This window comes from Kryptolebias marmoratus, linkage group LG6 (assembly GCF_001649575.2).
Source record: "Kryptolebias marmoratus isolate JLee-2015 linkage group LG6, ASM164957v2, whole genome shotgun sequence".
NCBI lineage: Eukaryota > Metazoa > Chordata > Actinopteri > Cyprinodontiformes > Rivulidae > Kryptolebias > Kryptolebias marmoratus.
The window spans coordinates 8,489,888-8,502,532 of record NC_051435.1 but is presented as its reverse complement, the minus strand read 5'-3'; the positions used below and the strand labels follow the sequence as shown (position 1 = coordinate 8,502,532).

General features: G+C 38.0%; 1 protein-coding gene across 1 annotated transcript in view; it reads right to left on the bottom strand.

Moving 5' to 3' along the window:
- map2 (microtubule-associated protein 2) overlaps nucleotides 1–12,645 on the bottom strand; it is a 68,664-nt gene that overhangs the window by 49,292 nt on the left and 6,727 nt on the right. The window contains exon 2 of the mRNA XM_037976192.1: nucleotides 2,112–2,168. The gene's annotated coding sequence lies outside the window, so the exon portion shown is untranslated. The remainder of the gene's footprint in view (nucleotides 1–2,111; nucleotides 2,169–12,645) is intronic.

Genomic DNA, 12,645 nt, shown 5'->3' with positions numbered 1-12,645 from the left:
CATTTGATTAAAAAAAAACTTTAGACATTTCACATGAAGCCCTTGTTGTGATTCGTTTTGGCAGGTAGGTTTGCTTTTTCATTTCTATTCTCCTCTGTTTTTTCCTGATGTTTGTCCTTTTTCTGTTATCAGACGTGACCTCCAGATCACTCTGACACACCTGATCCTCATCTGATTTTTCACCAAGCAGTGATATTTCTTGGAGTTCTTTTCATCCGTTGTAGCCACAAGTCACATTGCTCCTGCCTCCCTGTCCTTTATATCTTAATAACAATTAAGATAAAAAAATCAATATAAAACTGCAGCGTGACCAGTTCAGAATCCCTTTCCTTTCTGGTTCAGCAACCAGCTTGCTTGATGAAGGGTGAGGAGCAGAGAGTGGAGAGAGGAGGTTAAACAAAAAGAAGAAGGTCAAACAGACCTGCTGGGAAATGTCACTAACATTTTCCTTCATGACGACAGCAGGGAAGAAAGTCGGAGGGAAAACTCACAAGTTTTCACAACAGATAGTCAGAATGATGTTTGAATGCACACATTGCTGACATCACACTGCTTTGCTTTATTGCTTAGTTGTTGGGAGAGATAATAACTTTGTATACACACTTAAAGTTGAAGTTAGTCAAATCATCACAAACTCAAATCTTTTTACACGCTATGTATTGTGTTGTAGGTTTAGTGTAAATAAATCTGAAGCCATTTCTCATCAACCCACACTCATATTGGCCATAGTTTCCTAAAATATTATTTGAATAGAGTCAAAAAAAACATACAAAATCATAGAATGATATCATATACAGGACTTTCTGTTCAAACCTTAAAATAAGTACTTTTTAGGTACTTCTTCACAGTTCTTTTTTACTTTAATTTCAGAGTGTAAGTCTTCCTACAAAGGTGAACCTTTCTCCTGTCAGCATTTTAAAAGCCTTTTTTGGGGGGGTTTCAGAAGCACTCCACTCAAAAGCAAACACAGACAGTGTTTAAAAATGTACATAGTGATCCTGTGACACATAAGATGATTCAGAAGTGCTTTGAAGAGAAATTACCACTGACAGACACTGGGTTCAGGACAGGAAAGAAACAATCTGTAGTTACACTTTCACTCACAAAAGCATTCGTCATAATCAGAAAGTTTCTGCCCAGTAGAAGAGAGGTAACTTAGGCTCAAGATTTACCAATTTATAGCACAAGACAAGACCCACCACAATGATATAAAACCTTCACGTCCCAAACAACACAGTAGGCTTCAAAAAGATTGGTGAAAAGTCATATTCGGTCCACTACTTGATGTTATCTGTGCGTATTAACTTCAAATAAATCACAGTCGGTAAACTGCATGCTATAGAAACCAAACAGTGCTATTTTATGAATAAAACATAAAAGGGCAGAAGACTGGTGACTTGAGTTTATCCAGGTGGAATGTGCATCAAATCTGTTTTGATTTGTCACTTCCAATTGGCAAAGCTGTGACCAGACCTGATCACAGGAACCAATTTGGACAAACAGAGTGAATCTAAAGTGCCTTAAGTAATGTTTGGGGATGAAATCTGCCTATTTAATCTGCACCTGTACCATGTGAAAGAGTTTCAGACTGAGATGCTGCCTGGTGTCTAGACATGTCCACACACAGACACCATGAAAGCTTGTTGTTTTCATACACAAGCTCTCAAACATAAAATCACTCAGTTTAAAAACATATACAGTCATCTTGTGACAGGCATGAAGGTGATTTATAAATGCTTTACAGTGTTAATACCACTGATAGAACTGATAAAACTCGGCAGATCAAAGTATATACCAGCCTACATTCCTTAGCTCTTGAATTCTATTTAAACTGATGTATTCAGGTGCATAAACACACATTCCAGTAAAGTGACAAGGACTGTGCGACAAGCGAGTCTGCTGCTGGTCCTACACCGAGACAACAGCTGTGTCTATATAAAATGGGCACGGTGACGCAGCATCTTTGCAGAAGCACCCAAGGACATAAATGAAGAGAAAAAAATAAAAAGAGTAAAGAGAAAACCGAGAGAGAGAGAGAGAGAGAGAGAGAGAGAGAGAGAGAGAGAGAGAGAGAGAGAGAGAGAGAGAGAGAGAGAGAGAGTGAGACTCACCTGGCTAGATGAAACTGTGTCTGCGGCTCAGGAGACTAGGAGAATATTATCCAAAACCTGAAAGGATGAACAAGGATGATGGGGGGGAATAAAGAGGGAGAGAAACAGGGAAAGGGGAGGATTAGACTTATACCAGCACATTGAGAGTCTCAGTTAACGCACACACAAACAACAACAATCCTTAGAACTCTTGATAGAGAGGGAGAGAAAAAATAAAGATGAACAGCAGTTCAGGTGGAAGAAAACAACCACGAGTGGTTCAGAAATCAAGCGAGGAGTGAAAAGAAGCTCTGTGCTCACTTGTGGCAGTCCAAAAAGAAGAAAGAGATAAAAGTGACAGCAGGAAAGACGAGCTTATCGGTGAGAGTGGGTGTTTGTGCCTGTTAAAGCCACATGTGCAGCGTTCATTCCACTGTAGCCACAAAGACTAACAGGTATCTTCACTGTCTTTCTGCTGCTCTCTCCTCTCTCACGCGAGGCTCACGAAGGGACGAGCACAACACGCAGGGCCATTCATCAGATACACAACCCACAATGAGAGCAGACACTCACTAATTGGCTTTAGCCTGACAGAAACACTTTGAACATACTGTGGGCCTGTGTGGCAACAATCAGGCCACTTACAGAGGAACTGGTATAAAAATAACAGTGTTTTACATTTAACTTGGGGATTTTCTCCTTTATATTATTCAACAATATGTCTAATAATAGTTTTAAAACAAACCTAGATGTTTCAAAGTGTCATTTTTGGTTTGATAGTCAGCTGTTTGACATAAACACACAACAAAGGCAACAACTAAAAGACAACAGGTAACAAAAATGATGTCCAATGGATTTTTTTTTTATTAACCTTCCATAAACACAAGAAAAACACAAACTTTTTTATGCACAGACAAGTAACATCATCACTCATTCATTTATTAACTGTCTGTGCTTCTTTCCCAGCTTCTTCTGACAGACGCAGCTCTAAATCTGGTCAAAATGAAGGCTCGGCTTGATGAGAATAAAACCTCCACATATTTATGTAGTTTGTCTGATTATCCATCATCACTTGAACCGTAGAACTTCACAAAAAGTTAGACTTTTTAATCCAAATGCTAAATGTTTCCAGCACATTTTTTAAGCTTCAAATTTTCCAAAACTCTGACAAATAAATAAAATTGTTTATGTAATGCAAGTTACTGCAGTTGTGTGAACCAGTTATTAGTAACAGGCCTATAAGCTGCATCAATACAGCTTCAAAAGTGATGAGTTGGTGGCAAATTCTTTCTTTCTGCCTCCAACAGAAAATCAATAGGTCAATAATCTGCACCGCTTTCTGTTCTTTGAGTTGTTATTACCGAGAACCATTCTTTATCTCATCAGGCAAAGAATCTGGATCCACACATGACAGGATATCAAATATACAATCATATGACCTCTGGTCAGTGTATTGATTACATCAGTTTTGCACTGAATGGCGAAACTGTGTGATAAGTGTAATAACCGCTGCCAAAGGCAAACGAGGGATAATGTTTCATTCACTGTCTGTGTGTTCTTTTGTCTGTCATGTTAGCAAATCATCCAATGAACCACTAGATGGATTTTAATGATCCTCTCAGGAAATAATCATTGGGTGGACATCTGCGAGTGATGAATGTTTGGTGTTAATACCTTTCAAGACTGCTGCCACAGCTAAACAAGCTTAGAAAACACAAAAATGGCAATAAATCACTCAACAATGTCACTCAACAATTTTGTAGTTATTGAATGAAAATTTCACTTCACACTTGAGTTCATTTTGGGTAAAATTCAAACCAGTGTGAGTTTTATTTACTTAAAATCAAAAGCTACTGCAGTCTTACCAGATGATCTTTATCCTTTATGCCTTAAAGTGTTGAGCTAAAAAGCAGAAATCGTGTGTTCTCTGAGAGTTACTATTAAGGCAGGCTGCTTGTTGGATATCTTGTTTTGCTTTCTTCACAAAAGGAGGTCCAAATTTACTGTTAACTGGAGGTTGTGAGGCTTCTCTGGTGCTCACGCAGTGAAATAACTATAATTTCCCAACATGCCAAAAGCCCGACAGGAACGTATATTCTCTAGAAAGCAAATGGAGGGTTGTCCTGAGAATGAAATCAGTAATAGCTAACTGCTAAACATCAGGTTTGATGTTGCTAGAACAGAGCTGATGGCAGGTGGTTTTAATCCAGACAAAATATAGGATGAAATAAAAAAACATAATTCAACAAAATCTATAAGATTTAAATCTAATGATTCAAACCCACTAACAGTCTCAAGGCAGAAAAAAAAATTACTTAACAAATCATTTCCTCAGTCGTCTTTCCCTAAATAGTACAGAAATAGATGTCTTTGCATGTTGTTTGATAAAATAGAGACATTAATGCATGGTACACTCAGAATAATCAACTAAGAACTCCCATGCACACACAGGTAGTCTCTGTGAAAACAACTAAAGCTTCTTATGTCAACAAGATGCTAGCATCAGGAGGCAGCAGGACAAAGAAAGTGCATACATAACAGGGGTGAGGAAGAGGCTAAGAGGAATGCAGAAAGAGAGGACAGAAAGCAAACACATCTCTTCTCCTCACAGTCGATCAGTTTCTCTCTTCCTCCCAAAGTAAGACAGAGCTCAGCTTTCTTTCTTTGCTCTGCTCGGACAGATCAAATCTGAGTGTCACGGAGGAGGAGAGAGATGCTGCTTTGATGCGTGACGGGTCGTTGTTCAAGGCTGGTGATGGTGAATGCTGTTTGAGCGTCACGAGAAGAGCTTCTTATTTTATTAGCCACCTTTTGTTTCATCCATCTTTGGGGTTTGGCTGACAAGTAAAACATTTATCAGTCTAAGCTGAGATTTAAAACTTGTTCTGTTCAGAGAAAATAAATGAAAATAACAGATTTTTATTTATATTTTCCTTCAAACTTCACCATGAACTATAGGCATCAACTCTCTCTGTCTTAGCAAAATATCTCATGAACCACTAAACAAATTTTAATGAGACTTAATACAACTCAGTAACATTTGGAGTTAACCCAATTAAAGATGGCTGCAACAGCTAATTCACCTTAGCCAACACAAAAATGGTTATAACTCAGTCAATTTTACAGATCTTGAGCTATTTTTAGTGTGGTAGTAGCTCATCTTCAACACATTTTAAGTGTGCAAACGCATCTCGCAAGACCTCACAATATTCACAATTTTATCATCATGCATAGTGAGCGATATGCATTCCTTTAAGGAATGCTAGGCTTTTAATTAAATGTTTATTTGCTTTAAAATGAAAGTGAAATAAATAATTGTCAGCTGCTGTGCATTATCACAATATCACAAACCCTTAAAAAATGAAGGCAGATAAACTGCATGTCTTATCGTAAGCTACTTAAACGTTTCTCCATGCCACCTTCACACCTGGTGGGTTTATTTTTGGAGACATTTCAAAGTAAAGCGTCAAGCTTGACTTTATTGGGGATGAGCATTCCTTCTACTTTGGCCCGAACCTCTTTTCAGGGATGCTTTCACAGCAGAATCCTCAGCAGGCCATTGGCTGCTTATCTGCACAGCCTGTGTCATCATCCATGTTGCTAGGCAACACCAAAGCTAAATAGATGATGGCATGGCAACATTCGAGAAAGCATTCACACCAGTGTCAGAAAAGGGGGTGACAAAAGGAACACTATGACAACAATCCCTTGTGGCATCATCAAAACACTGGAGGTCATTCAGCCTCAATCTGATGTGGGAGATTTTCAGCCAGGAGGAGGGCATGTAAAGATGATGACCATGATGAGAACGACAGCAAAAGGATTCTGGTATTTTGCAGAAAGGGAAGTTCAAACTGCATAAACACTGTGCTTAAAAATGTTCCAAAGTATACATACATCTAAAAACCAGAGTAGGCTTGTGTTATCCTCACAGCTGATCACAGGAAGCTATCTTTGTCATGAAAGAAGGGTTAGCTTTGCCACAAAGTGTTTTTTTATGTTAAGTCTTTGGACTCAGTCTGATCCCTGCACCTTTTCTCGTTTGTGTTTTTCAAAAACGGTAGGCATAAGTATCTACATGTTTCTCTGAAACTGCTGAGAAACGAGCATGAAGCTGGATCCTTACAGGCTCTCTGATGAGGTGTAGAGGATGCTGCTCCATCTTTCTTTAGCCGTAGATGACACTTTTAGAGACAACTGTCACCAAAAAGTGAAATGGTTGTTTATTACATGCTGTATTTGCATGTAGATGCTGCTCTAAGTAGACTAAGATAAAGTTATTACTGAAAAATACAGTCAAATCTGGTATCATAAGTCTTTTGTACACAGACATAATCTGTGTGGCAAAAAGTTTTTTGTTTTTTTCCATTTAGCCAGCAGAGGGTGCTAAAGCTCAGAGTCCATACATACTGTTGAAATGATTTTTACTTTGAGGAAGAAGAAAAAAAGAAAAAAAAAACTTCAATGAATTATTGACCAATAGCTCGGACCACCAGGGCGAAAAATCTGATTCATCAATAAATTAGTTAAAGCTTTTTTTAACAAATTCAACATATGTTTGCAGAAAAGCACAAATGTTTGTTTATCTTTAAAAGCTTTTTTAATAAGCTTTTCTAAAAAATCCAAATGAACAGTGACACACAGCAGAGTACATTACAATAAATAAATACTGTAAACAGATTTTTTACTGTGTGAATATCTTTTAGGGAATAAAATATTCTGAACATTTCAGGCAAGTTTTCTTTGGTGGATATAAGCAGACCATTATTTTCTCCTCACAAATAAAAACAAAGGGGGTAAGAACCGAAAGAAATAAGCTTTTTTAACACCAAATCATAGAAGTGAATTTTCTTTTTTCCTGTTAAGTGCAATCAGCTGTGTATTAGAAAAGAATAGGAAATGTAATAACAAAGGCTTCAAACAATGAAGAACAAAATTATGTTGTTGGAATTAGATTTTTTTTCCTCCTATTTGTTTCCCCCCCTCCTGCTGTTCTTACCTCATTTAGCTCCTTCCTTCGTCTCGACGCCGTCTCTCAACAGTCTGACACCACAGTGTCAAATAAAATGCCTGCCTTTTCATTGTTAGTCATTGTACAGCTTCAGATGCTGGTGCTCCTTCACAGAGCAAGCGTTTTCACAGCTTCTTTATGAGTTTGCGTGGGCTGCACTATAAACAGCACCGGTCAATTACCATATATTAACTGAAGGCTAATGAACGCATTGCACTAAGACTTAAAATGCTGCGCATGCACAATCTCAAGCACACCTATATGAATGGTGTGTGGCCGTTAACACTGCTTGTTGTTTGTGTTTTCAGCTTTTGCAGAATTACTCCCTGTGACGTGCATTGATGCTGCAAAAGCTCCAGAGTTTCACCCCCAGAAGTGTGAAATTTACAACAGTATGTGTTATTTCACTGGAATTACTACAGTGTATTCACAGTTTTAAAAGGGGTTTGGGACAACTAGATTTACTTTTAGCTCCAGTAATCTAACAAGCAGCCAAAGGGTTGTTGTGAAAGCTACACACACAAAAAAAATACATTTCAAGCCAATACATGACAGCTGTCTATGAAAAATAAATAAATAAATATAATTCAACCCTGTGCTTACCCAGTCCCCCACAGACCAAATTAATACTTGTAAAGAAATATGATGAATAGGCAGGCCAATTTGTTCATGCTCCAGCTGTGAAAGACAGATCTGCTGTTTTTTGATGGAAAACATCAAACTTGGGCTCCAGTTAGCACATAACCCCAAAAGAGCAAGACCCACAACCCCCAAACACCCCCTCCTAGTCTACATATATTCCATACAATTTTATCTCTAAATTATTCCTGGATGCAGTCCAGTATTTAGAGTGTAGGACTAAGTGTGCAGCCCCATCTATGGGGCTCTCAGGCAGTCCGCAGTATGTGTGCAGTCTGTGTTTAAGTATCAGTATCACAGAGACAACTGTCAGGGGAGCACTGAAACAGTGAGCTACAGCCGGCAACACAGCTACTGCTGAATTAATAAAGACCTGCCGGCTGAGAAAACCTGATGAAGAACACGGCTCCGATTTTTCCACAACTTCTCAACATTACTGTAAAAATTACACTAATTAAAACAATTTGGCTCTGTATTTTAAAAGTAATATTTGGTCAATTAAATGAGTTTTATGTAATAACTTGTAGCATAAAGACAGCCATGTATGCAGTTTACAGAGGTGTACAAAGTCTATGTACCCCTTAATCCTCAATAATGTGACCTGACGTCCCCTTTGCATCATGTTGTTGTCTTAACTTTTTTTATATTAACTTTTTTTGGGTGGCTTGTGCAGCTTCCTTCTCCCATTTAGCCTCTACTTTAATGACAAACCAATGGTTGCAATGTAAAAAAATAAATAAATCCACAAGGACATATTCTTATTCTGTTAGATTTGGCCTACAGTTCTTTCATTACAAACATTTTCAGCTCATTTAAGTTTTAATGAAAGTATTCATAAGAATAATGCTGCTTTTTTTAGATCTCCCATGATTACTGTATTGATGCTTATTCCTGTTGGGTTCCTTAGACTTTTTTATCAAGTGCAGTGCAGTGCCACATTTAAGATTGCTCCAATGAAGTGGTCTCCCTTGAGAGAGGTTTCCATGGCTTAAATGTGGCAAACAAGGCAAAATCAGCTTTAAGTGACATTTTTTTCCCCTTTTAAAGAGAACACAGTGGCAGTTTTTTATGGCACGATAGGGGGAAAAACTAGGTTAATAGTAAAACTAGGCCACTTGAAAACAACTGTGACTTTAGTGTTAAGATGTGTCTGCTTTGAACAAGGTAAGAGGAGCAAATGTCAGTTTGACCACACTTGAAAGCTGCATGAGGAGGGCAGTAATTACGAGCGTGATTAGTGATTGGCTCTTGTTAGAGTGATGGGAAATAATGATTTAATACTTATTTGGCTTTACTCTGTATTTGGATGAATCGAATAAATCCACGCTGGGCACCTTGTGGATTTATTCAACACCCTTCGGACCAAAATGTCTCTGGAAATCAGTCAAGCTTCTGTTGCAGGTTACTTCTTCCCACTCACCTCCATTAAAGGAGGACAATATTGTAATCGTATCTGTGTCAATTTGTATGCCTGTTAGCAAAATATCTCATGAACCAGTGGACAGACTATAATGAAACTCTCAGAAAGTAATCATTGGATAAACATGTACAACAATGAACTTTTAGAGTTGACCTGATTCGAGATGGCTGCCACGACTAATCAAACATAGCCAACCTAAAAATGGCTACATGTTCAGGGTTTTTTATCCTGTGTGACTTTGTGTTGTAGACCTAACAGCTTTGTAGACTTGTCTGAGTCTGAGCAGCACCGACACTGAATCGGATTGTTGTCGTCTCAGAACTCCAGTCTCAGAACTTTTAGAGCAGTTTACCTTAAAACTATTTTACAAACTTTTACACCACCATCAATTCCCCTTACACTGTTATTCTGACAAAAATATGATGACATAACTGTCAAAAGTGCTCCAGGCTGCATTGAAAGTGCTACAGCTAGCTGCTGCTGCCCTTATTTTGTCTTGTTAATAAAATATTGTAAAACTGATGGCAATGTAAAAGGTTTTTAAAAATTGTGTTTGCATCAACTGCTGTGAATCTTTTGAGATTGAAGTTGAGTTACGATGGCAGTAATCCATTTTAGCCTGGGCCCCGATCAGGAAAAAATATTTTCTCCAAACTGCGCTTTCCACAACAGTTCAGATAAAAAAATTGCTTCCACAGAAATCTGCTTCAAAAGATCTAAACAATCATTTTAAAGATGTTGAGCACTGATTTATCTCCCTCATTCTAACTATTACGTGAATAATACTGCCAATGCAGCTCGCCACATAGTCTTACAGGTGAGTCTGTCAGTGAGATGTAAATAAAAACACACAATGTCTGTCATATACACAACTGACACATCATAAAAGCAAACCTTTCGGGGTTTCTTGTGTGTGTTTGTTAAAGTGTATCTGAATTGTAGTGTTTGTGAGGTGCTGCTAAGGGGAGTGTGGAAGGTTGCTGTGGGTGGTAATGAGCAGTCTCTCAGTTTCCACAGCAACACCCTAACTCAGTCAGTCTCCATGGCAACTGATAACAGCATTAGCTGATTCAGCCTAAGTGAAGGTTCATGTCGGAAGGGGTGCAATGGATTTTCTTTTCGTTTTTGAAAATGCCTGTTAAAGATAAGCGGTGGTGGAAAAAGGTGAAGAGCGTGAATCCCGCCATGTAGCAAAACCGAGGCGGTCTGAAGGCTACGCCGGACGCAGATTTCAGGCTCAATGATTGTTTTAATGTCAGTTTTTACATAACCACGTGATCAGGCGAGTCGGCTTACCATAAATGAAAAGCAAAACATCGCCTTTCAGAGGACGTCTGAATGCGGTGTTTGACGATTGCCTTACCTAGCTGATAAATCTTTGTTGAGTTAAAACGTTTAACCTCTATTTTTGCCAAAAAAAAATAGCAGGATGTACCTTTAGCATGTGAGATTGGTAAAGGTTTAAAAATGACCTTGGAAAGCTTCGCCTCTATTAGTAAACAAACTCTACAAAGCGTCAGAGTGCTGAAAAGAAGCATTTTAATGAAACCAAAGGCTAACTATGCTTAACATTAAACTGCTACAACTATTGTAAACTCAAACTGATGAATGGAATCACTTGACCTTGGTTTTTCATTAAGATTCATATCATTTATCATTGGTAAGAAAACAATGAGGAACATCTGTTGAAGTCAATGTCACATGAGAAATGGAAAGGCAACACAAACAGAGGAAGTGACATCAAGACAATCAAGAACCAGTCACCTTCACAAGCCTGAATCTGGAACGGCAGTTCACATAAATCTCGTTTGTCTATTAAACTGATTGTTCAGTCAGATCTGTATGTGTGAATGACAATGGTCTGTATTTTAGCCAACTGTCCATCTTGTGATTTGGTGTATTTTTTTTTTGTTGTTTTTACCAACAGAGCCATGCCCTACAGCTAATCCATTTACACTGGTCAGCTTGTTAAGCACCTTAATTCTGTTTGAGTGTGTAACACAGATGCAAACTCCCCAGTGGAGCTCAATAATGACTGATATGTGAACACTTCAACTGGATTAAAGTGTTTGGTTGTCATGAAAGCAAAAAGGGCTCCACAGAATAGCTGATTGCATGTACTCCTAATATCATAAAGAGGCAAACAAAGGAAATGGAAAAAAACAATACATACAAGTAAACTTGCATTTATTTTTCAAGGCTTTTCTCTTGTATAAATTGACTATATAACCTAAAAAATAATTTTATTTTCCCTCTCCAGTCCTCTCTTCTAAAAACCAGGAGAAAACATAAAATCGTGCGACACAACATGGAGGATCTCTGCAATTTGCAAGCCATAGATAAGGGGTTGTCTGCTGGATGTGACATGGACTGGAAGCCATGAAAGAACAGCATGCTTAAATCTGTGTACTGTATGTGTGAGAGTGGTGGGTGGTTAGTCTTAATGGCTCTTACTGGGAGTAAGCAGCAGGCTCGGTACACAATGTTAGCAGCTCTTCTAAACCTCATGGTGTTAGTCTGATTACTAGAATTAAATGGGGTGAGTCAGGGAGAGTTGGAGATTGACAGAGAAGGTCTGAACTCCACAGACTGAGGTTCAGTCTGAACGGTTAGAGTGTGTCTAGACTAGTTGGAAAGCAAACTATGTCACCTGAAAATAGTTAGAGATTCTTGAAATAATTCTGAATAATTTTGAAGGTTAACTAAATAAAACAATTATTCCAGACAAACAGACTGAATGCATCTTTTACTTTGGATTAACTGAAACCTGAACAATATGACCAAAAACAATAATACAGGTAATTTAAGAAATACTAAAAAAAAGTCTTAAAACATAAGAACTGCTATTTTTTTCTGCCAAGCATTGATATCTTATTTATAATTGATTTTTACAACTTTTATATATTTCCTGACTGAACAAGTACTTTAAGATACAATGGGATGCAGTAAGTTTTTTTAAGATTTTACTAAAAATATTAAGAGGATGAAGCTCAAAAGAAGGGTCTTTTTCCTACCAACCACTGAGTAGTGAACCCAGTGGCTGCTTTGGAGAAGAAGGCACAGCACTGACAACAAAACAAATATTAATAGACCAGAAAAGACAGTAAGGATCTAAGAATAGAGTTATTAGATAAGACTGGCTCATCAAGGAAAATCTGCTACAACACATCCAACAACAAAGATCTAAGACCAAACATGGCAAATGCATTTATTATCCATAACTATAATTGCCTATCGAAGTTGATGAGTTCAGTTATATTTGCACATAAATGTGTTCATTAGTGTGTGTGTGTGTGTTTTTTTATGTGTGTGGGGGTTTCCACATGTGCAGGCAAGAATGTTTATGACATAACTGTAAAGAGGGACGACCTCTTCCCTGAAGACGACAACTGAAAAGATGAAACGCAACACTTCAAAACATTCAAGGAATAATTCATGTGCCCCTCTCATGTCTAACTTGTAGGCTTTTCCGTTCGGAATTCCCA